Source organism: Podarcis pityusensis (assembly GCF_964106645.2).
Source record: "Podarcis pityusensis genome assembly, chromosome: 4".
Classification (NCBI taxonomy): Eukaryota; Metazoa; Chordata; class Lepidosauria; order Squamata; family Lacertidae; genus Podarcis; species Podarcis pityusensis.
In genome coordinates, this window is record NC_138027.1 from 97,073,949 (window position 1) to 97,097,630 (window position 23,682).

Sequence of the window (23,682 nt, forward strand, 5' to 3'; positions counted from 1 at the left end):
TCACAGAGCTACAGTTCGCAGCACTCATACCAAACTACAGTTCCCAGGATTCTTTGGGAGTCACCATGAGCTTTAAATGTATGGTGCGGGGTGAGTCCCATGAAAAGGAAAAAAAATGTTTGCAATATTTGTGCATAGGTATATTTGATGCATTACTTGCACATGAAAGGACCACGTTTGTTTTCACAACGCAGTCCCTACAGTTGCTTCCTGAGCTACAGAAGTCATTGAAAACATCAGTTCGCCATACCCCACACTTCCCTATAATTCATCATGCCTTTAAAAAGCAAATGTCCTATCATGGTCAGCTGAGAGCACTATGAACTACATGCAACCTGGAAAACAAAGGAATTCCCCAAATTGTACCATTACATAACATTAATGTCATTTTGTTGGTGTTGACGTTTCACATGGAACATGGCATGTTTACTTTGCCTCGTTTGTCTGATGATTATTAGTTCTGTATTAACTTTTTGCATCAGGGTAACCACACTGCGTATGGAGAATGCTATCTTGGGTCACAGCCAACCGTCTCCAAGTGCCTTGGTGGCTTTCAAGCACGACTGACTGGAGGTGGGACTAGACAGTGTGGCGGCAGCCTTAGGCCTTCAGACATCTTCCTACTCTCCCCTCTCCCCAACCCCTCCCCCAGGCTGTTTTTCTTTAAGTTGGGCTCACTTCTGGCATCAAAAAATGAGATGAAGAGTTACGGTGGTGCTGCAGGAACAGCAGGCTCAGCACGGATGTAATTCCAGATACTTATGGCTTCTCTGCTTCAAATCACACACACATACCAAAGGGCCTTGCAGTTGTTGGGCACAACTCATCTTCGAAGGCATGGGTCATGTCTAGTTCTTCTGTAAAGGCCATAAACAAGGAGGCATTAGGGGACTAGCCTAGTATGTTGACGTTGTTTTGCACCATGTACAACCTGCATCACAAGAATATATGGAACTGTGTGTACTATCTCAGATCATTGGTCCATCTCTGCCCCTAGACAATCAGCAGTGGTTCTCCAAGGTCTGAAACAAAAGTCATCCAGAATCTCCACCTAAGATCTTTTTATCTCCCTGGATTGAGTATGAGATTTTGAGCATGAAATGCATGTGCTTACCTGCTGCGCTTTGGCCACTCCACAGAGTTTTATGCCTTCTTTGCCCCAGTACTTCTTGGGATATAAACACATGAACACTATGTGAAACTTGTGCATCTGGCAAACTAGGCTTCTGCTTAGGTAACTTTGTGTCTTTATTTTCAAATTTTCTAGCCCCCCACCCCTATAATCACCAATCCCAAACTAGGTGACAGAAACATAGCATAAAATGATACCATCAGTTTCAGATATACAAGAGGACCAGATTACGCTGTCACAATTAAAATAGAATTGCCTCTAAAACTAGATTGATGGTTTCCTCCTACACCCCATTAACATTCCACAAAAGCCTGAGCAATCGGGTACCAATGTCCACAGAACTGTAAGAGCTGGAAGGGACCAACCTCTGCAATCTTTTCCCCAATGTGGGGCAGATGAAATTGATGGACTATATGGAATTGGCAGAAATGACTGGCAGAATCCGTGACCAGGGAGAAGAGTCGGTGGAAGAAGATTGGAAGAAATTTAAAGATTACTTACAGAAATATTGCAAAATAAAAGAATGTTAGAGTGATGATGGATTGAAATTAAGTGGCTTCTAGCTGTACAGGCTTTAAAGTTATATATAGATCTAGATTAAGGATTAGGATTAAAAAGGTTAAAAGAATGGAAAATTGGCTTTTAAAAGGTAAAAATTTTATGTTATATTATATTAAGATTAAGGATTGGGATTAAAAAGGAGGGAAAGGAATTGCTGGACAAACAAACTGAATTGGAATACAAAAGAGGGAGGTATGAGGAGGTCCAGGAAATAAGTAAACCTAAAAGTAGTGATGAAAAGATGGAATTGTTTTTAACTGCTTCTTCTTTTTTCTTTTTGTATTTTGTATTGTGTATTTTTCTTTTTCTTTTTAAATTCTTTTTTCACTGATGTGTTTCTTTTCATGTGAAACTTTAATAAATATCATTTTTTAAAAAAAATCTTTTCCCCAATGTGGGACGGGAACCCACAACCCTAAGATTAAGAGCCTTATGCTCCACATGCATTACTCTTGGTAAACAGCCTACAGATTCTTCTCATTAGCCCCATGTCCAATGGCTAGGGATGATGAGAGTTGTAGGTCAGCAACATCGGGAGGGCCCAAATTCCCCCACACCTGCTATAAAGCAATAGAAGCTAGTTTCCCCTTAGTGCTACCATGGTGGATATACCAGAATCTACCTTCAGTAAGCCTACCGGTTATAGGTTACAGATCACCCACCAGAGTAGCACTAAGCAGAAACAACTGTGTGACTTTTGATATCATAAAGACTTCCAAATAATTATGACATAAGCTTTCATGGACTTGATAGTAGTTTACTAGTTTGTTAGCCTTTGAGGTCCCTGAAACCTCTTTCTGGTTTTTGTTGCCACAAACTGAGAGAGCTACCCCTCTGGAAATCTTTACTATGGAAAAAACTGCTTCCATTTTCCCACAGGAATAATCCATTGCACACAACTTCAGTTGTGGGGGCGGGTGGGGAGCTTACCACACAGGGGACAGTTTGTCTGAAAAGTTTTCCTTAATTCCTAATTGCAGCTGCTTTTGCTGGTACCATACAAGTCCATGGAGTGGTGAAATCTATTGGACCAACCTTCTCATCCTGTCAGTTTTACTCCTTTTTTTTATTCTGTCAGTTTCGCTTTAAAGGGCTGCGAATATGCAGCCTTCCTTCCCTCTACTTGAAACAAACATACAAAAACAACCCAACTATGAATCAAGGTATTAGGGAAAGAGGCAGGTAATCGTAGCAAAAGAGAAAGCTTTTATAAATTGGCCACTTGTAATACATATTAAGCTGACAAATATAATGGTGAAATGAGGCACAACAAAACACAACATGTGACTTCAAGCTCCTCCCCCTATTCAATTGCTTTTCCCAGGAATAAATTGTGCTGTACTGCCTAGCATGGAACCCCCCCCTTTTTTTTAAAAAAAGAAACATACTGCTACCATGCATGACTCCTTAGTGGCAACTGAGGCTGGATCTACACACATAAAAAAAAAAAAATTCAGGAAAACACATTGTAAACCTCATAATGGCAAATCACGTTGCCGAAAGTCCCAACTCTTCAGAACTATCTGGTGTCACAGTGTTATCACACATTTAAAACACTTTTTTTAAAAAAAAAACAAAAACACTAATCTGGCTGAGTCCTAAGTTTGTGAAAAATGGCAGTATGACCACAATTCAACTATGGAAGAGGACTCCGTGTTGATTGGACTCATTGGAGAGAAAAAATCTTGCTAACAGTTTAGAAAATCTGGTGTGTCTGATAGACAAAGAACTGGGTGGCAATTCCTTTCTCAGTTCTAGAGTTCTCAACTCTTCCAAAAGATCCTGGGATGTGGCCGTTACTCAGCGGTAGGGAGAGCATGCTTTGCAAGGAGACGGTGCCTGATTTGACTCTGACCTTCAGGTTTAATAAATTTTATATACCAGGGCTGAGAAAGACCTTTGCCTAAGATCTTGGAGAGCTTTGGCAGGTCAGAACACAGAGCTCAGTGGCATAATAACCTAAGTATGACAGCTCCATATATATATATTTAGAATCATAATACTGAACTTTGCTCTTTTGTCTGCTATTGTTGCTGTTCTTTCATTTCTGTTTTATTGCCTTCCACAGCAGCTGATGAGAAAACACATTTGAACTGTTTCTCAACCATGGTTTGCTTGTGAGAACATTGCTCCTTATTTCTATATTCTCAACTAATCCGTTCTGATATTTTAATACTGTGGGACCTGAACCAATATATCTGTATTTCCAATGCAAATGTCTTTAAGATGTCGTTGAGTGCCTGAAAGTTTATTCCACAGTCTTCAAATGGGATCATTTCCTTTCTATGAAGCACAGCTGTGTAATAATCAAGTGTAGTCTGCAATCCATATGCTAAAACCAGATTGCTTGCTGTTCATTATATGCCTAAGTTTGCCCATTTGCATGATCCAAAACCAACCTCAGCCAGAACTGAAACAATCAGACACAGCCAGACCATGTTGGCATGTTTTTATTTAAAGGCACAGCTAGCTTTTCAAGGACTCCAGGTGAGAAACAGGATTACACAATATGAATAACATGGTATGTTTCTTGGAAACGTCTGCAACCCATTCACGGTCTGTTTGCTTTTTCAAAAAGCAATCTGCCGTTGTAACCGATAAACCCACAAAATCAAAATGACTTATTTTCAAAGACTTTGCTCTGGGATAATTTTAGAGAGCCAACTTTCCTCCTCTGCAAAAAAAAAAAAGATGAGCATATTTCACTGCAAAAGCAGTGATTATGGCCTTAGTGATTCTTAGACCGTAGTTCCAATCTCACCCCCACCACTCTCCTGCCATCTTGCTTGACCAAACTATTCTACATAGTTAGCTTGGTTAGCTCAGTTGATTGCAGCATGATGCCAAGGTTGCAAGTTCGAACCCTGTAGGGGACAGTTGCATATTCCTGCGTTGCAGGGGGTTGAAGAAGAAGAAAAAGAAGAGTTTGGATTTGATATCCCGCTTTACCACTACCCTAAGGAGTCTCAAAGTGGCTAACATTCTCCTTTCCCTTCTTCCTTCACAACAAACACTCTGTGAGGTGAGTGAGGCTGAGAGACTTCAGAGAAGTGTGACTAGCCCAAGGTTGCATCTGCAGCTGCATCTGGAGGAGCAGGGAAGCGAACCTGGTTCACCAGATTACGAGTCCACCGCTCTTAACCACTACACCACACTAGATGAGCCTCATGGTCCCTTCCAATGCTACAATTCTATGATTCTATGAAATGGTTTGAAACCCAGGTACAGTATCTTGAAGATGACTTTTGTATGTGTTCCTTTATGTACTCCATTCAGTGTCAGAGACCTCCTCCAGGTGTCATTGCCAAATGAAATACAGTAGGCATTTAGTAGACATTTTAGTAGACAGCAGCAGTGCCAATTCTGTGGAACTCCCTCTATACATGGTTCCTCTAGTTCTCTAGGCCATTACCCTATACATTCTTAAGTTCCTTGCTGCGGCAGAAGCTTTAGCTGATCTGTTTTAGAACTGGTCATATAATTGGTACCGTTGAACATGCAGGTGTTGCCACATTGTGCTGCTGTCGGAGTATGAGCCAGATCACAGAATCAAAGAATTGTAGCGTTAGAAGGGACCCCGAGGGTCATCTAGTCCAACCCCCTGCAATGTAAAAATCTCAACCAGATCATACCCGAAAGATGGTCATTCAACCTCTGCTTAGAAACCTCCAAGGAAGTCTGCCACCTCCCAAGGGAGTCTGTTCCACTGTCAAACAGCTCTTTCTCGTAACTGTAATCCCTTGATGTTTAGTCAGAATCTCCTGATGTTTAGTTGGAATCTCCTTTCTTGTAACTTTGGTTCAGATCCTAGCCTCCACAGCAGGAGGAAAAAAGCTCGCTCCATCTTCCATGTGACAGCCCTTTCAATAGTTGAAGATGGCTGTATCTCCTCTCAGTCTCCTCTTTACCAGGCTAATCATGCCCGATTCCCTCATAAGACTTCTGGTCGCTTGTTACCAGAATGTCTCCAAACTGCTGTGACATTTCCTCCCCTGTCACAATGATGTCTGCTCACGTAAGTGTTGGCTCCAAACTTTGGTATCTACACCGATTAATGAAGGCAAGCAAAGTAGATTGTATCTGAGAGCAATGCTCCCTAGATTAGTAATGTGGGTGAACTCAGTCAGATCAGGGATCATGTCGGGAGCAGAATGGCATATTGCCCAACTGATCACATATGGTACATTACGATCAGGGCTTTTTTTCAGCTGGAACTTGCTGGAACTCAATTCCGGCACCTCTCAGATGGGCACTGTTGCCATTCTAAGAGAACAAGGGAGGTGTTCATGGTGAGTTCTATTTTTTCTAGAAAAATAGCACTGATTATGATGTCACTGAAGACAAAGCAAACAAAGAGATGAGGTGGTTGTATCCAGTGCTGTGCAAGCAGCATTCCACTTGCACAACAAGGCTTCCTCTCCCCCCAAAACTGCTCAAGGCCCCCAACCCCTTGAGAAGACTGAGCATGTGTGGGGAACTGCAAGAGAGAGAAGTAGAGGGGAAAGTCCCATTGGGCAAGTGGACGTCTTTTGCTCTAGCAGAACAGCAGCACTGGCAACAACCCTGGAGGCAAATGTAGACAAATAAGCAAAGGTTTTTACAGGCATTGCCCAAAAAATCGTCAAAAGAAGAGGCTTTTTCACACTGCTAAAAGTGTTTCCCAACAACAAGGACTTCAGCTCAGCATAACCCTACCAATGCTCCCTTTTATCAAAGATCTTTTACTCGTGGGTAATATATATGCTATATCAAATCATATAGCAAAGAGCTCCTTTAAGCAGCTTAATCAGCAGTCAATCCATCTTGGATTCTGTTTCAACCAAGGGACTTTGACTTGTTAAGCCAAATATTTAACTACCGCTTAGATTTCTAGTATCTACTTGAAGTCTTTATCAGGCCACTCCAATTCATCTTTGTCAAATAATAAACCTTTTGGCCGCAGACCCCCATTCTCCCTGCAGGTGTCAAAGAAATATATCACTGTAATTTATAAAACACAAGATGACAGAATCCCCATTAGTGCAATTGTTAGCCAATGCCAAAAGGTAATCTTGTTACAAATATCACCACCTTTTCATCTGTATTATTTTCCGGGTGGTCTGAAACGTTGATTCAGAAAATAATGCCACAAACAGCAACTTGTAGTTCCCGAGGCCAAGCAGCCAGATGTGTCAATAATCAGTGCAAATTGGAAACAGATGTTGGTCCATCTTGAATAATAAATATAATTGAAATACTTCCTTTGGTCTCTCAGGTCCTCAGCAGACTCAAAAAATAAAGTCACTCTGAATTTTTATAATACATTTTCTTGGGTTCCTGTTTTTATGATGAGCGCAAGGCTGCGTTCCGAAATGCCTGTGCCATGGTTTGCTATACCTGCAAAGCCATATGCGTCTGCACAGACATTGCCAGCCATGTGATCTGAATGTCATTGTCAGGTAGTGGCAGTGAGGGGTATATAAGAATTGGAACATGATAAATGCTGTACAGCACCAGATCACCAGTGTTGAAGCAATGATTCTTCAACATCAACTTTGTTGGACTGGTCATGTATTTTGGATGCCTGATTATCGTCTTCCAAAGCAAACACTTATTCCCAACTTAAGAATGGAAAGTGAAATACTGGTGGACAACAAAAGAGGTTTAAAGATGCTCTCAATGCAAATCTTTTAAAATGCAGTATAAGCACAGAAAACTGGAAAACACTGGCCTGCGAGCGCTCCAACTGGAGAATAGCCTTTACCAAAGGTGTGATGGACTTTGAAGAAGCACAAACTCAGGAGAAAAGGGACAAATAAGCCAAGACGAAGGCATGTTTGGCAAATCCTCACCATGATCAACTCCTGCCCAGAAACCTCTGTCCCCACTGTGGATGGACATGTGAATCCAGAATTGGCCTCCACAATCACATACAGACACACCATTAAGACGATGCTCATGGAATACAATCTTACTTGGCTACGAGTGATTGCAAAGAAGAATCTGGCAGCAGAACAGGGAGCCTGGGGAGGTGGGTTGGAGTCCAGGGAAGACTCACGCACGATGTACAAAGTCAGAGGCAACATGGAGTCAACATGGAGCTAAACAGTGATGGTTTGTGGGAAAGGGGAGGTTCAACACATTTTTCTTCATGCACAGCAGCTGATTGGCAAAAAGAGGCAAAGCCCAGGAAGCATCACTTAGCAGAGATAAGGGTGTGACAGGACTACAACATGGGCACCATGCCCAGAGAGCGATCAGCAGCGCCCAGCCATGGCAGAGGTCCCTGATGTCATTAGCACATGCTAAGTGCTATGGGCAAAGCAAAGTGCCCTGGTAATGGGTGCCCTTCACTTGTGTTGCTAAGAGTACTGCATTCGCCACCCCCAATCCTGTACACATCACTACTGAAACAAAACGATTCCCACCCACCTACCCAGGAGATCCCTCTTGGAAAGATCTGACTGGTCACAAAAATAACAAGAGTTTTTGAGTTTTTTTAATCCTACTAAGAGGCTGATCCCACCAAAAGGCCTAACTCTGGGACTGGAAGAGCAACTCTGTGAAAATCCACTTTGTTTTGGTTTGGTTTTTTAATCTATGCAAACAAAAAAAACGCAGTCATATGCAGTCACTCACTATAGTTCCCCTTTAGAAATTCTCAGAAAGAGGTATTGGTTCTCAGGGCTTTGATAACATACTCATCTCCTTTTTTGCTTTGAATTCAAACTCTCCTGGAGGCATGAACAAAACACAATACTGTCTGGTTAACACCTCCTTATCTTAACCCGGGATCAAGATTAAGTCGCTATTGTGGCATTTGGTTAAGAGTTTTCAACATGCTGACATCATTGGGATCCCATTACTTCAGATATCTGAGGTTTCGTTTCCCTTCTTTAAGTGGGACCTGACTGACCCCCCCCATGCCCCTTTAGTGAAATTAAAATACACACAATGAAATATTAAAACATACTTATTTTAAAAGAATTTATGGCATAGAAGGGAGCTAGTCTTACATATTTATGCCCCATGGGTCCAGTTATGATGACCCCAGTGAATTAGGGGTGTTACGATGGGGGGTGATGGCTGGCTGCTGACACTCCCGACTCTCAGCAGGTAATACTACCTAATCCAAAACGTTTCATAAATGTTTGACAAAATCATTCTGCAGGGGTTTTCCCCTCCCTCCTTTTTTGCTCATTAATTTTCCCATGGCCACCTCAGCCCCTTCGTTGCTTCTCAAATCCTGCCTGCCAATTGTTATTCATTTAATGCGACAGGCTGTCATTTCCTTTGAAGTCACCTCATCCTTCCTGCAAACTTTGATGCCATGCAAAGCTCTTGAGCGGGAGTGTGAAGATCAAAGGCAAATATGACAGGGTTGCTGCTGCTGCTGCTGCTGGCCCTCCCAGGTTGGAACGAGGAAACCAAACTGACAGTCCGCACCTCAGAAGTGCTCCGTATGGGTTGAGCAAGAAGGCATGGCGCTTAGGGAGTGAAAATCCCACCATTTCAGAGAACTAGTCATCACCTTCTAATTTGTTCTCAACATGGTGTCTGGCCACAAGAAAGGGGAAAGTGATCCAGGAAGAGCAGAGGAACTGTTGAGTGCTAGGACTCCTGAGAGCTGAGAGGGAACTGGCTAACCTAGACAGTCTTCCCCAACCTCCAGAAGGACCACAGTTCCCATCATTCCTGGCCCCTGGGTCTTGTAGGAGCTGTAGTCCAAAATAGCTGGAGGGCACCAGATTGGAAATCTCTGCTGGTCTTGACCAAATGATCAGATGAGAGCCAAGCCCTTTGAAGAATGGATATCTATAGCTGGGAGCCCAACTAATTTTGAACTGTTGTCTCACAGCCAGTTCCTTTAACATATCAGGGTTACAATCTTCTCAAAGAGATGCATTTATTATCAAGTGTATTATCTCAGTACATTGTCAAGGTTTGATCTTGGGGCCTAGAATGCACTACTCAAAGTAAGTCCTCTGTGCTGACGCATTGGTGGCAGAGAAATCTTTTTTTGCTGCCATCTCTGCCGCAGAATAAGCCCTAAAATTGATCCATTCTGAATCTCCCTCCACTATTTCCTCTAGTTGTCTACCAAAATGTTTAATCACCTTAAGCTCCTCAGAGGACCAACAAGCCTAGACTCTACTCAGAGTGTAGTGATGTTAAATTCTCAAGAATAATCTTTTGGAGAATATTCTTGAGAATATTCTTGATTAATGAGAATATTAGAGAATTTTCATTTAAAATAGAATATTCATTTTAATGCATTGAAAATGATATAATTAGTTAAAATACGTGTTTATTCATCAGTAAACTTGTTCAGATGGCAACCAAAAACTGTACAGATACTTTTATTCAATGGGGCAATGCAGTGAGTTAGATATGCTGTTACACATAACTGTATAGGCCTAGGTACTTTAAGTGTATAAAGCATTAAAACTACTTTCTGTTAATAAAAAAAAAAAAAATCACACTGTATGGCTACAGGTATAGAATTGCTAAGAATAAGGTCACACCAAAATAGAAAAAAGGCTATTACATATAGTTGAAATACATATGAATTCAAATGTTCATCAAATTAAATGAATAGCATTTTTAAAACATGAAAAAAAAATGTTTTCTATAGCTCACATTTGAGAACTGCCAATGGTGAAGGACACAATGCCGAGTAATGTAACTGGAACAAAAAAATCATTATTCATTACTTACACTGGCAATATCACAGCTTGACTTATTATTTACTAGATTTTTTAAATGTGGGTTGTAAAACTGCTTCTTACATTAGAATTTACAGTTTGTGGAGAATATTCTCCAGAGAATTTTCTAGCAGAGAATATTGTGGAGAATATTCTCATTCTCGAGAATATTCTCCAGAGAATATTCTCACCTCACTATCAGGGTGGGAGGGTTCTTGGGAGAGATCAGGCAGGCTCACCTATTATATGGCTGGTGTCATGTTGTAATCTATGTATATTTCTCAGTGGCCTTTGAGGATATTATATAACTACACATTTTAGTATGTTGCACTTTAGGAGCAAAACAGTTATTCTAGTTAGGTTTCAGTTTTCTTTCTGCTGTTTGAAGTTGGTAGTTATTCCCAGGAAGGCACCCAAAGCTTGTCAGCTGGAAAATCCTCCAGAGCATTCAGTCATCTCAGAAGATGGGCCATTCTATTGAGACCACAACCCCTTCAATGGTTAAGCGCCCCCGCCTGCTAGGTAGTGATCCCTCCATGGCAACATTCTTTTCAGCCGCCTTACCTCCAGATTGCTTTCATTCTGAGAGGAAAATATCAGATCCAGAGGGGCCCTGTCACATGTGTAGAGCCAGTGAGTAATGGAGCCAGGCCCATGGAGACCATGAAGTCCTGAGCTGCTCCAGATTTGAGTCAGGGGCTCTGTGTGGACACTGAAACCCCCCTTTCTGGGCAGGGTGTCTCAGTATAGAAGGATCATCATCATCATCATCAACAACAACAACAACAACAACAACAACAAGTTTATTCCACTAGCTGAAGGCCATGGCATCATTCACAAAGGGAACAAAAAGAAAAGCAATAATAACCATAAAAACATCAGGAACTGCAGATACAATAAACCACGATCACGTCTCCTAAAAATTATTTTTGCATACGATAGAATAGCAGAGGGTTCTCAGGTAAAATGTGCCAGCTTAAATGTCCAAATCACCTTTGCAATTGACCACTATTTTATCTAGTTCTTTTCTCCTGATCTTCTTAGCTGCCAACACATATAGTGCTACTTTATAAGTATCACTCAGCAGCCATTTCACCCTTTCCACCCTGTTCAAGTGTGTTCCATTCGTAAGCAGGGGTTTTATAAATCGGACTCTTGTGTTGTTAATGTGCAGGCATTGCAATAAATAGTGGTACAGGTCCTCTACACAAGGTTGCCCACACCAGACAAAGTCTCTCCTTGTACTATACTTTGCTGTACCGACATCCACCACCACCGAGGGCCTCGACTGGAATTGTAATTCTGTAAAAGCGATTCTTAGGAGCTTTCTTGGGAGCTTTGTCAGATAACTAGCTCGGATGTGCTCCATTTTGATAAGTGGGAACCATGGTGAACTTTTGGTAGAGGCAATTGTGGTTAAATCCCTTTCTGCATCGGACCTAAAGAGACAATCTCTTAAGTGCCGCTTATCCATCTTCATGATCACCTGAAGATCTTGTAATTGATATTGGGTCAAGAGGCGATGGATGCCATCCTGTATAGAAGGATAGACGACTCAGGATAAATTGCTGTCACTCCACCTTCCCTGCCCCATCAGATCTTGCCTGGTGGGCACAGTTGGGTCATGATGGCTTCCCCTTTCACGCGCCCAAAGAATTATAGCTTCTCCCACCACAGAGCAACAGTTCCTAGCATCCCTAACAAGCAAGATTCTTTGGGGGAAGCCAACTGCTTCAAATATGTGTTGATTGTGCTTTAAATACCTGGGGGAGATCTGTTCTTTGTCTCATTCTTGCTCTCGAGCAACAGCTCTTGACCATTTGAGTCAGAGGATAGATTGGGAGGTCAGCTTCTGCTGCTGCATGACTGGACAGAGCTCTGTGGTATCTTTCAGTTCCCAAAGCTGCATTCCCCCCACACTTCCTCCCTTGCCCAGAGGCTGCTCCCATTTTTATTTTCGACAGTGGCAGACTTTGAGCTCTCAAATTTCATTGGCACCCTGTACAACACTAAAATACCCAACACCTCCTGCAATCCATTCTACAGCATTGTGGTGGTGCCCCTTGCCCCTGTTGCACTACCCTAAAACTGCCTTTGCCTTTAAGTTAGAAGCACATAAGAACATGAAAAGAGCCCCACTAGATCAGACCAATGGCTCATCTAGTCCAGCATCTGCTCTCACAGTGTCCAACCAGGTGCCTGTGGGAAGTTCGCAAGCCGGACCTGAGCTCATCGGCACCCTCCCCACTTGTGATTCCCAGCAGACTGCCTTTGACAGTGGAGGCAGTCCATTGATTTCAATGGGTCTGCTCTGAGCATGTCATAGGTAGCACCCAGAAGCTCCATTACTAGTAGTTGTTTCACAAACACAACAGAACTGAAAGTCATGGAGGATTAATTCCAAAATGGGAAACTATGAATAGTTACAAAACCAATGAACTGGCTGAGGTATTTGTAGGTCTCAGATGATTCAGAAACTCATACAAGTGAAAAACTAGTAACATTTGACTGGTAAATTGAACAGCTCTGTTCACAAATATTTCCATCTTCTCGTTAACTCAGCAACCTTCTCTCCCCTACGCTTTGAGTTTGGAGAATTTTCAAATAGTTCTCTTCGGCTGCTCTGCACATTATTTTTCCACTTGGCTAGAGATTTGGAAACTAGAGTCAAGTTCAGTTGACAACCCTATACATCATGCCCTTTAGATTGCAGGAACCTGATCACATTTATCTCTGTTCTCACAATGGTTCTGCTCACAACTGTTTCTCCACATAATTCAGAGAAAACAGTATTTTATCTTAGATACAGTGTTGCCTAATCTAAAAAGTTTCAGAAGCCTTCTCGGGGGCTCCAGGCAGACTACCATTCTGAACCAGAACCAATGGTGAGAAAGGCTTGTCTTCCTTTGCAACTTGCTGTCCTCCTTTCACTGTTAATGCTCTGCCTTCCCTTTTTTTGAGTCTTTCTCAAGGCCATCCTTACCCATACTGTGTGAGACAACCATCCACCTCAGCTAGCAGGTGCTGGGGGTGAGAGGGATCAGCAGCAGAGGGTCTTAGACCACAGAGCTGTGTCTTCAGTCACTACATGAGCACATGAATGCAGAAAACAACATTTTACATTGTGAAGGATAAATTTCAGCACCTTCTTTCACGTCTAAGGACATGCACTTCAGTGCTGAAATGTAAATTTTGTTGCTGGAAAGAAGGCGCTAAATTTCATTCTGCCATTAATTGCAGACTACAAAAGAGAATTTTGGTCTCAACAGTGAACATTTAAGTAAGCACCCCATTATTATGTTTACAATTAAGCTCAAGTTTTATTATTTGCACTGTCGAACTTGACGTGCAAAATGCATGCCAGGTTCAGTGCATCTTTATTTATATTTTGCTTACTATTTACAGCTGTCTCTATGCAGTTCATACGATAAATGGTAGCAGGCAGGAGGTTTAATATGGGAACCAAGGGGTTTTTCAAGAGAGTAAGCAGCTCAGCTTCAGCATCTTCAGGTCAAAAGAGCAGATTGATCTGTAAGATCTGCCACTTAGTTATCTTTTCCTTAACTGAACTTCACTGGTAAAATACTCCAACACTGGCCCAGTTGAGAGCAAACATTTCCCATTCTTGTGCCCATGATTACGAGTGTAAGAGTGCCCAGCCGATTTGCATTCATTCTCTCATCGTCATCATTTTATTCGTATGGCTCTCTGGCTCTGAAACCTGCACATCCTTCCTCCCTCTGCAAAGTAGCCTTAACTCTGTGCTGATCATGACCTCAAACCATGGTTAGCTTGAAAACAGCAGCCTTAATGTTGCACACAACATTAAGACATAGTTTAAAGTAAACCCAATAGTTCCCATTCGCTCTTGCTTTTGCCATGCCAGGAAGAAACAATGTGGACCAGTGATCACAGTTGGTTTCCTGCAAACAAACCAGAAGCAGTGAGCTAAGAACAAACCCTGGCTTCCAACAGCAGTTTATTTGGAGAGAAACAAACCACAGGCACTGGTTCAAACGTAGCTCTCTGATTTACTTCTTCCCAGAAAACTGGGCACTGTTGAGCATGTGCAGTAGCACAAGGTGTTATGCTGCTTCCTGCACATGAAGAAGGTCAAGGTCTGACCCCAGTGCTTGAAGCTGGTTTGCAAACCATAATTAAGAGTAACCATGGTTAGCATTAGCCTCAGTGCCAACACAGCACTAAACCATGATTAATTATGAAAGGGGACGAGATGAGGGGTATTTATGCATAAGCTATTGTTCTTATATTCAGTCAGGAAATTTTAGGTCTGCCCAAGACCATTCCCACACAAAGTGATGAGTGATGGCAACTGTAAAAATAGCACTAAATAAATTAACACCTGGAACAATCTAGCAAGTGCAATGCGCTTTTAAGTAACTCTGAATTCAATGTGAGAGAATGAAACACTTGTCTAAACCATGACCAATGAAATCAAAGGGACTTAACTTTGGTTGGCATGTGCCCAAAATGTGAATGTAATGAAGAATTACCTAATATCCAACATACAGCTGGCACTGCAGTGAGCACAAACTAAAAAGTCACACTTGCCAATCTTACTGCTCCCCACTTCGCTAACCCTGACACCTGAAATCTACCATTTAATTATGGGCTCTTCTAAAGTCAGTTACTGTACAGGGCTAATGAGTGTACTTGTATTTAGTCCTATTAACTTTGGCTCACATTGAAGAAGAACAGATTATGATGTTTTATATTATATCTACATGCAATGGCATGCACCTTTCTTCTATTCCAGCGGCACATGCCAAGGTGAAGAAAGGTTTTTGTCTCATCAGAGTATGTTAACTGAGTTTGTATAATTAAAATAAATAAAACCAGGTTTGTTTGTGTGTTTTTTTAAAAAATCCACCTTCTTCCATATTTCACCTTCTTCATATACTTTGGTAATTATGTCTATGTTATGACACAAAACGTTCAGGCTTCTAAGCAGCTTGCAGGTTTTTCAATTCCAGCTGCAAAGTACACAATTATAAACTGAAGTTTAATTAAGTATGCATTGCTTGCAGCAGTTGTTTAATCACAGGGCCATCAAAGTGTGTTTCCAAAAATCTTCATAAACAGAATCTTTTAAAGTAAATGGTAGGTTGGCACATTCTCCGAAGAAATAAACCATGCAATGCATTAATTTTTAGCTCTTTGGAAATGTTTGCTCTCAGTCTGCAAAAATGGCCTCAGTCCAGAAATGAATCTAATCTAAATTACCAGTTTGCTCGACCAAAACTTGACCATTTTGAAGGCAGATATAATATAGAACTATGTGGGGCTTAAAAAAAAACCTGCATTCACAGCAATCAAGTGGAAAGATCTGGGGTAGAGATATTTTGAAGACCTACACAACTTGTGACCAATCAAGCCAATAAAATCCACCATTTATACGCAGTGATCCAGGGACCCCAAGCCCTAGATCTTTTGCAGTGGAAGGCCCCAGATCTGCAGATCCTTCTGTCCTTTATTATTATTTTTTAAGGAGACAACAATAACTTTGCAAATTCAGCGGCTGGATGCACGGCAAAGTGCCCTGCTGGTGAGATCTCAGCCTCTTCCTGCAAACATCTATGCACATCTTTTTAAGCATATGTAATTTTTTTAAGCATATGTAAATTTGTGCAAATTTGCAGCCACCCACCAATGTGGATGGGACAAGCAGGTGTCTTTGGGAATCACAGAAGCAGGACTTGAAAGCAATAGCTTGTTGGGATCAATGTTTGCCGGCAAACATTTTCAGCACAAACATTGTGCTTTCAGGTGGACTGAAATATGCTCTGTTTTGTATAAGGCAATATATACCCATGTTATATTGCCATTGGGACGTGGGTGGCGCTGTGCGTTAAACCACAGAGCCTAGGACTTGCTGATCAGAAGGTCGGCGGTTCAAATCCCCGTGACGGGGTGAGCTCCCATTGCTCTGTCCCTGCTCCTGCCAACCTAGCAGTTGGAAAGCACATCAAAGTGCAAGTAGATAAATAGGTACCGCTCTGGCAGGAAGGTAAACAGGATTCCGTGTTTCCCCAGAATGTCTGCTTTATATACATTATTTACACAATGGGTCCCACGTGATTGGCTAATTCCGGGATTCAGATGTAGGCCGATCAGGTTGCAGATTCACTTCTATGTGGAGCTGGATTGGGTGGCTCCTGTGGACCAATCAGACTGCTGCATTCTGGATCCTATTGTTCTAGGACCAATCAGACTGCTGCATTCTGAATCCTATTGTTCTAGGACCAATCAGACTGCTGCATTCTGAATCATATTATTCTAGGACCAATCAGACTGCTGCATTTTGGATCCTATTCAACTCAGTACATAACAGAAAGTATGTGCTTTAAAGGTATAGAATGGGCACAGCCTTCTATGAGTGCTGGATTCAGAGTGGTATGGGCAGTTCCCACACACAGAGCACTGAGCCAAGGGGACAATTGAGAAAACCCATTTGGGGGTGCCAAATTTTGGACTTGCTCAGGGCGCCATATTTGCAAAGATTACCAAGGTCTGCCTCTGCATTAGATGTTAGGAACAGAGACAGCTGTCTTAGGCTACTGCAGACTGTTTATCCATTTAGCTCAATGTTGTCTAATGTCTACTCTGACTGACAGCAGCTCCTCTGGGCCACGGTCAGGGATAATTCGCACCACTCGCTATCTGTCCCTTTTAAATGGAAGTGGCTCAGGGACTGAAGCTGCAAAACCCATGGTCTATCAGGGCGGGGGCAGGGGGGGTTCCTTCTCAACCCCAATGAGTGGAGGAATGAACTGGGCTTGAAATGAACTTTCTCTGGTGTTATGTGAGGGCAGAGAATCAAATCTCTCCGTTTCTTTCCTTCGCAGCCATATTGCTGCAGTCTTGAATTAGCATGACAAAAGTTAATGGCTGAAAGAAACACCCCAATTTATAAGGCAGTAAAAAAAGAGCTGTGTATTAAGATGCTGCAATTCACTCCTTTGAACTTTCAGGAAATGTCTTTGGTTTTAATAGCACACCTTCAATTATATACACTCAGAGAGAGGGATTTTTTTCATAGCAATACCCTGCCTGTTTATTACTTTTTAACAGAAAAAGTGAGCTGCATCAAAGACACTGTTCATATACTTAGTGTGGAACGTGGAGAATCGTATCTGAGTATATATTAGGGTACATGTCAGACATTTTGTGAAAGTTAGCATTTATTGTACAGGTGGGCAAGGAAGTTACAGCAATGGCTCACCTCTTCAAAAGGATATGGTAGAATGTAATGCTAATGTCCAGTGCTAAGATGAAGGACTACCAGACTTGAGTGTTGAGCACAATTGCCTCCAGCTTCACTCCTTCTTCCTAATAGGAGTGATATCATCATTTATTCAGTCAGAACTGGCTGCATGATGATGTCTCTGAAGCTAATTCAGGATGAGAGCAAGGCTCCTCTTTGCCCTCAGTGCTTGCTCTTGGTGACATCATCTGATTGGCTCCATGGCGTCACTGTAAACTGGAGGAAGAGTGGAAATGAGACTAACAATACCTGACTGAAAAGTAATGTGAGAGGACTAAGAAAGGGAGACTTGAGGGGTTTGGGCAAACACACCCACTCAGTGTTAGGATATTTCCGTTCCACCTTAAAAGGGAGCAGGCTTTGTGAGTCAGAGTCTGCGCATTTCCTGTTCACAGGATGTTTATGTTTTCTGTTGCTTTCGTTTTCTCTCTCTGTGTCGTAGACACTAAAGCAGGCAGTCATGTTTTTCTGTGTTCTGATCAACGCTGAATAAACTTGTAAATAATGCTCTCCTGAGTGCAAGTTTTGGCTGTGCATTATCTGCTGATAGAGTGTGCATGAGCTCTGGAATGTGGCAAGATAATTTCTAGAAACTCATGTCGCTAATTGCTGATACTGCGTGCCTACGGGAGGTCGATGGATCGTCCGGCAGATGGCTTGGGGGCCATGATGGACTTTATCTCCCTGGCAGTATCCCAACACTCAGTTCCTTTTTCATGTCAAATGTGTTTGCTAGAGAACATTCAGCTTAACCTGGTTAATCCCTTTGGTGGCCATGGCAACAAAACAGCTCAGAAGGGACTGACCAAGTAGATCAAGGATGGCGAACCTATAACTCTCCAGATGTGTTCAGACTCCTTTCCTGGTCAGCGATCAGGGATGCTGGAAGTTGTATTTCAGCAACAACTAGGAGGTGAAATGTTGAGTGGTATAAGAGAACACACATAGAAGAATTAGGAGAATGAATGAGCAGCGTTTGGATGTATTATTAAAATATTCCCTGACAGGAGCTCCAGATGATTTACAGATAAAATAAAAACAGCTAAAAGCATAAAGAGAGAAAGGCCATCATTTAAAAAACAATGAAACATTAATAGAATTAAATCTTTCTCTCTCTCTATGTGTGTGTGTGTGTGTGTGTGTGTGATATTAAAAAAAAATACAATCACAATAAAAACAGCACAGAACTAACTGTGCCAAGGTACAATACACATGTGTTATGAGAGGCATCATCTTAGCACTAGTATCTTGGAACAAGCTATTTCCCTGCCTGAGGTAAAAGACAATACAGTGGTACCTCAGGTTACATACGCTTCAGGCTACATACGCTTCAAGTTACAGACTCTGCTAAGCCAGAAATAGTACCTCGGGTTAAGAACTTTGCTTCAGGATGAGAACAGAAATCGTGCTCCGGCGGTGCGGTGGCAGCAGGAGGCCCCATTAGCTAAAGTGGTGCTTCAGGTTAAGAACAGTTTCAGGTTAAGAACGGACTTCCGGAACGAATTAAGTGCTTAACCCGAGGTACCACTGTATATCACCCCACCACCCTCATCCCAATTCTTTGTAGAGCAGCTAACTAGACCGGCAATTGAATCATACTTCTAAATTGGCTGCCTCTTGTACCTATGGCAGTGTGGTGCACAATGCTCTAGCCTCCAGCACCTCTCTGCCACACCCTGCTCAACAGTTTCTGCCACCTGAAGCAGCTGTCTCTCTGTGTGTGTCTAATGGTAAGACCAACCCTGTATATTAGATCAAATGAAGAATGCCTCTCTTAAAATAGAGCTTTTCATCCGCAGTTGTATATAGAGAAATAGAGAGATCTGCCGCCTAGTTGATTGGTGACACCATTTTAGACAAATGAGTTTTTTAATCTAATTGATAAATCAATTAAATGTTGCAGTACTTGTAGCTACCCATAGGGATTAAATAGAGAACAATTGTACACATCAAATCTGAGGAGGCTAACGTGGTTGTAGCCAGAACAGCGTTAACATAATACAGGACTGTGCCTGTATTATGCAAGAAGGCCCACAAAAAGAAATGGATGCTTTCCCCCCTGTTCTTTTTCATCCATAACACAGTTCATTCACACACCCGCATACAATTGGCTATCGTGCGTCCCTTAACAAAGACCGTAGCCAACTCACACTTGCAGTGGGCGGTTGAGTCATGCCATCCATGAAATCCTCATTTTTCAGTTATGAAAATTTATCCCGATGCAAAAGGTACCTCATTGTCTACGCTCTGTTTTAATATGAGGAAATGCAGGATGTGGGGGTGGATGTGACTCTTATAAGACTCCGGCCATGAAGATTAAGCTAATGAGGGTATAAACAAAGCAGAAAGCTTGCAATAAATATTAGTCTGCACCAGGACCCTCTAGAGATGGATGATTTGAGCGATTAAGGGGCACTGCCTTGTCTGGATTCTAAGGAACATTCTAAGAGTTGTTACGAAACAACTAGTTATCTCTCACTTGGACCACTGCAATGCGCTCTACGTGGGGCTACCTTTGAAGGTGACCCGGAAACCGCAACTAATCCAGAATGCAGCAGCTAGACTGGTGACTGGGAGCGGCCACCGAGACCACATAACACTGATCTTGAAAGACCTACATTGGCTCCCAGTACGTTTCCGAGCACAATTCAAAGTGTTGGTGCTGACCTTTAAAGCCCTAAACCACTTTCGCCCAGTATACCTGAAGGAGCATCTCCACCCCCATTGTTCAGCCTGGACACTGAGGTCCAGCTCAGAGGGCCTTCTGGCGGTTCCCTCACTGCGAGATGTGAGGTTACAGGGAACCAGGCACCCTGTGGAATGCCCTCCTATCAGATGTCAAGGAAATAAACAACTATCTGACTTTTAGAAGACATCTGAAGGCAGCCCTGTTTGGGGAAGTTTTTAATGTTTGATGTTTTATTGTATTTTTAATATTTTGTAGGAGCTGCCCAGAGTGGCTGGGGAAACCCAGCCTGATGGGCGGGGTATAAATACCGTATTTTTCGCTCTATAAGATGCACCAGACCACAAGACACACCTAGTTTTTGGAGGAGGAAAATAAGAAAAAAGATATTCTGAATCTCAGAAGCCAGAACAGCAAGAGGGATCGCTACACAGTGAAAGCAGCAATCCCTCTTGCTGTTCTGGCTTCTGGCTTCTGGGATAGCTGCGCAGCCTGCATTCGCTCCATAAGACGCACACACATTTCCCCTTACTTTTTAAGAGGGAAAAAGTGAGTCTTATAGAGCAAAAAATACGGTAAGTTGTTGTTGTTGTTTTGTTTTGTTTTGGTGTTTTATGGGCACCATTTATATGCCCCAAACAGTGTGCTGCCTAGCTCCCCCCCCCCCCAATAACACATGCTTCTTTGTGATGAGGCTACCTTATCACTTCCAAAATCTCCCTTTGCGGAATCTATCTCATTACAGTGTCTGCAAAAGTGTGCCTCCCTCCTTCTGTTTATTTTATTCCAACAGCAATAATGTGTTCCACACAAACACTGCTGCTTGTTTCTTTATTGTTTGTTTTGTTGGTATGTTGTTGCTTTTGAAAACTTAATAAACATATTTTTAAAACAAGATGCTTTGTTCAAAAATGGCACCCATCTACTCCCCCCCCCACCTGTGTCCACTTTTATCCGTTTTTATCATCTCAGGATTCTGCTCCCTCATTCCGCTTGATGTGTCGACCAGACAAACTAAATCCACTGACTTCGAGACAATATGAAAGCTGTTTGTGTGATGTGTGTCTAGTGTCATTTGCGCATTCAAATCATCACTTGATGGTGCAGCCATCCTGAGGTGACCTTCCATGCAAAGAGCTCACCTGTTTAAACTAAGAACATGTATATTCATGTGCTATAGATGTTCTGTGTGCCATTCATCTGGGTGTGGCAGTAAAAGCTACAGAAATTAAAGCTGTCTTTACAATGCTTTTTAAAAAAATAATAATAATAATCACTGTTTTCAATTCATCACATTTTGGATAGAAACGTGAAGCATGCAGAAAGATTTACTCTTCTGTTATCTTATCTAATCATGACCATAACATGCATGTACACTCCACCACTGTCTTCCGCTCATGTGTCCTCCCCCATGTCAAGGAATCAAAAAGCCTTTTTCTGAGGAAACATTTACCTCATAAGATATAATGCAAGTAGGTCCAATACTATCACCGTACCTATGAAGAATGCAAATGCTATTATTTGTTGACAGAGAAGTTAGCAACCAGTTTGCAGCTCCCAAGAGGTTGGAGGGAGTAGAGAAGGGAGGGAAGATAGCTAGATTCCTCGTTCCTTAGCTGGATTTCCAAATATGTACTTGATGATCCTTTGAACAAGATGGTGCTCCTGACGGAATACAAGGTGGTCAAGTGGGTTAATGATCTATGGGCAATATGCCTACTCCCAAATTCAATACTGCTGCGCTAAATGTTTGCTTTATTTCTGTCCCAAGATCAACTGCTGAAGAATTGAGCAAAAAGGGTTGCTTTAAAGTTTCTGCAGATACTGTAGCAGGAGAACTTACAGACCGGAATTAGATTGCAGCAAAATCTTTGTCAATTACTAGGGTACTCTGTCACAAAATGTTGCAGTACATTTTCACCCGGGCTGTAAGTCTTGATTCTGATTCAGGATTCCAGTGAGCCAGCCCACTCACAGGTCTTTATAATATCAGTGAAAACAGTTGGTCCTGGAGAGTATTAACTGCTTTCAATTTTAATCTGAGGGTTGTCATTTGTTCAGTTCTAATTTTAATTTTAATTTATTTGAATTAATTTTGGGATGCATTTTAATCGATTTATTGCTTGTTTTTATTCATATTGTATTATTTATATGATGTTAGCCACTCTGAGCCCGGCTCTGGCCGGGGAGGACAGGGTACAAATAAAATTATTATTAATTATGATTATTATTATTAGCTGTTAAGGTCTCAAAGCAAGTCCATTCAATCTTCTTCCTCCTCTCATGGTTTTGCATTTTTCTTCTCTGACATTATTCTGAGGTCCACAGAGCATATTCAGAGTAAGGATGGCATGATGTCCTATGATATGCTACAATATTGCACTGAGATCTTACCTTGACTTTTAATGCCCTAGGGACCAATAGTACTCTGTCTTTGTCTTTTATCTGAGGTCCAGCCTAGAGTCTTTGCTTTGTTAATGGCTCATCTCCCTCTCTTTTATTCTCTTAATGGCTCCTTACCCAGGCAATTTCCTTACGAGTAAACTAACCTGGCTTATATTTTAACACCTGCTGAATCCAGGGGTTAAAAGGTCTGGCACCCACAAACTCACAACAAAGGGGAGTCTGGTACCCACAAGAGATCTGGTACCCACGGAGATTGTCCGTGGCTCAACACTGAGTATGTACTCGATAGGAAACCTCTGTCTGCCTCTGGGTGCATTGATAGTCCATATAATTACAGGACTGAAGAACTGGAATTCCTGACCTGAAGATTCCCCAAGAATCCCTAGAAGATTAGGTCATATTGCAGGCTCGGGCCAGGTTATACAACAGGCCACAAATCAAGAGCAGGTGGGATTGAAGAGTACTATGCTAGAGGTGTTTGTAAGGCTAGTCATTGCTTAACACAAAACATGCTGTGGAAGCTCAAGCAACCCAGCCAGATTGTACTCCATAAGAAAGGGAGGGGATGGGCACGACACTCACTAGCCAATCTGTTCTGAGGAGAAATTTCTTGCCATCCACACACACAAACAAAAAACCATGGGGAATCACTTTGATTCTGAACATGAAAGCGAGAGGTGTTCCCCTCCTCTTCATTTCAGGGAAAATATATTATTAGCATTTTTAATTACTACTATCCAATATCCCACTTGAGTTACCTCAAAGAAGGAGGATTCCCCCCGCCTTCCCTTTGCCAGTCTATTAGTCAGTCAGGCATAAGATGAAAAGTCTCCATGCAGTATACTTCATAAGTGTTAACTCACTCTGTTTCAAAGTGAGTGAGTTCCTTTACTCCAGTGGCTCTAGGGGGAATGTTCTAGAATTTCAT

At 42.0% G+C, this 23,682-nt stretch overlaps 1 protein-coding gene and 1 long non-coding RNA gene across 2 annotated transcripts in view; both read right to left on the reverse strand.

Annotated features, from left to right (window-relative positions):
- The window catches only part of KLF5 (KLF transcription factor 5), a 183,437-nt gene that overhangs the window by 76,529 nt on the left and 83,226 nt on the right, over positions 1 to 23,682 (reverse strand). The window lies entirely within an intron of this gene.
- Positions 17,562 to 18,698, reverse strand: LOC308475971. The gene is made up of 2 exons (XR_013985598.1): positions 18,492 to 18,698; positions 17,562 to 17,878 (listed from the first exon to the last, which is right to left on the reverse strand). It is a non-coding gene; the product is annotated as an uncharacterized lncRNA (long non-coding RNA).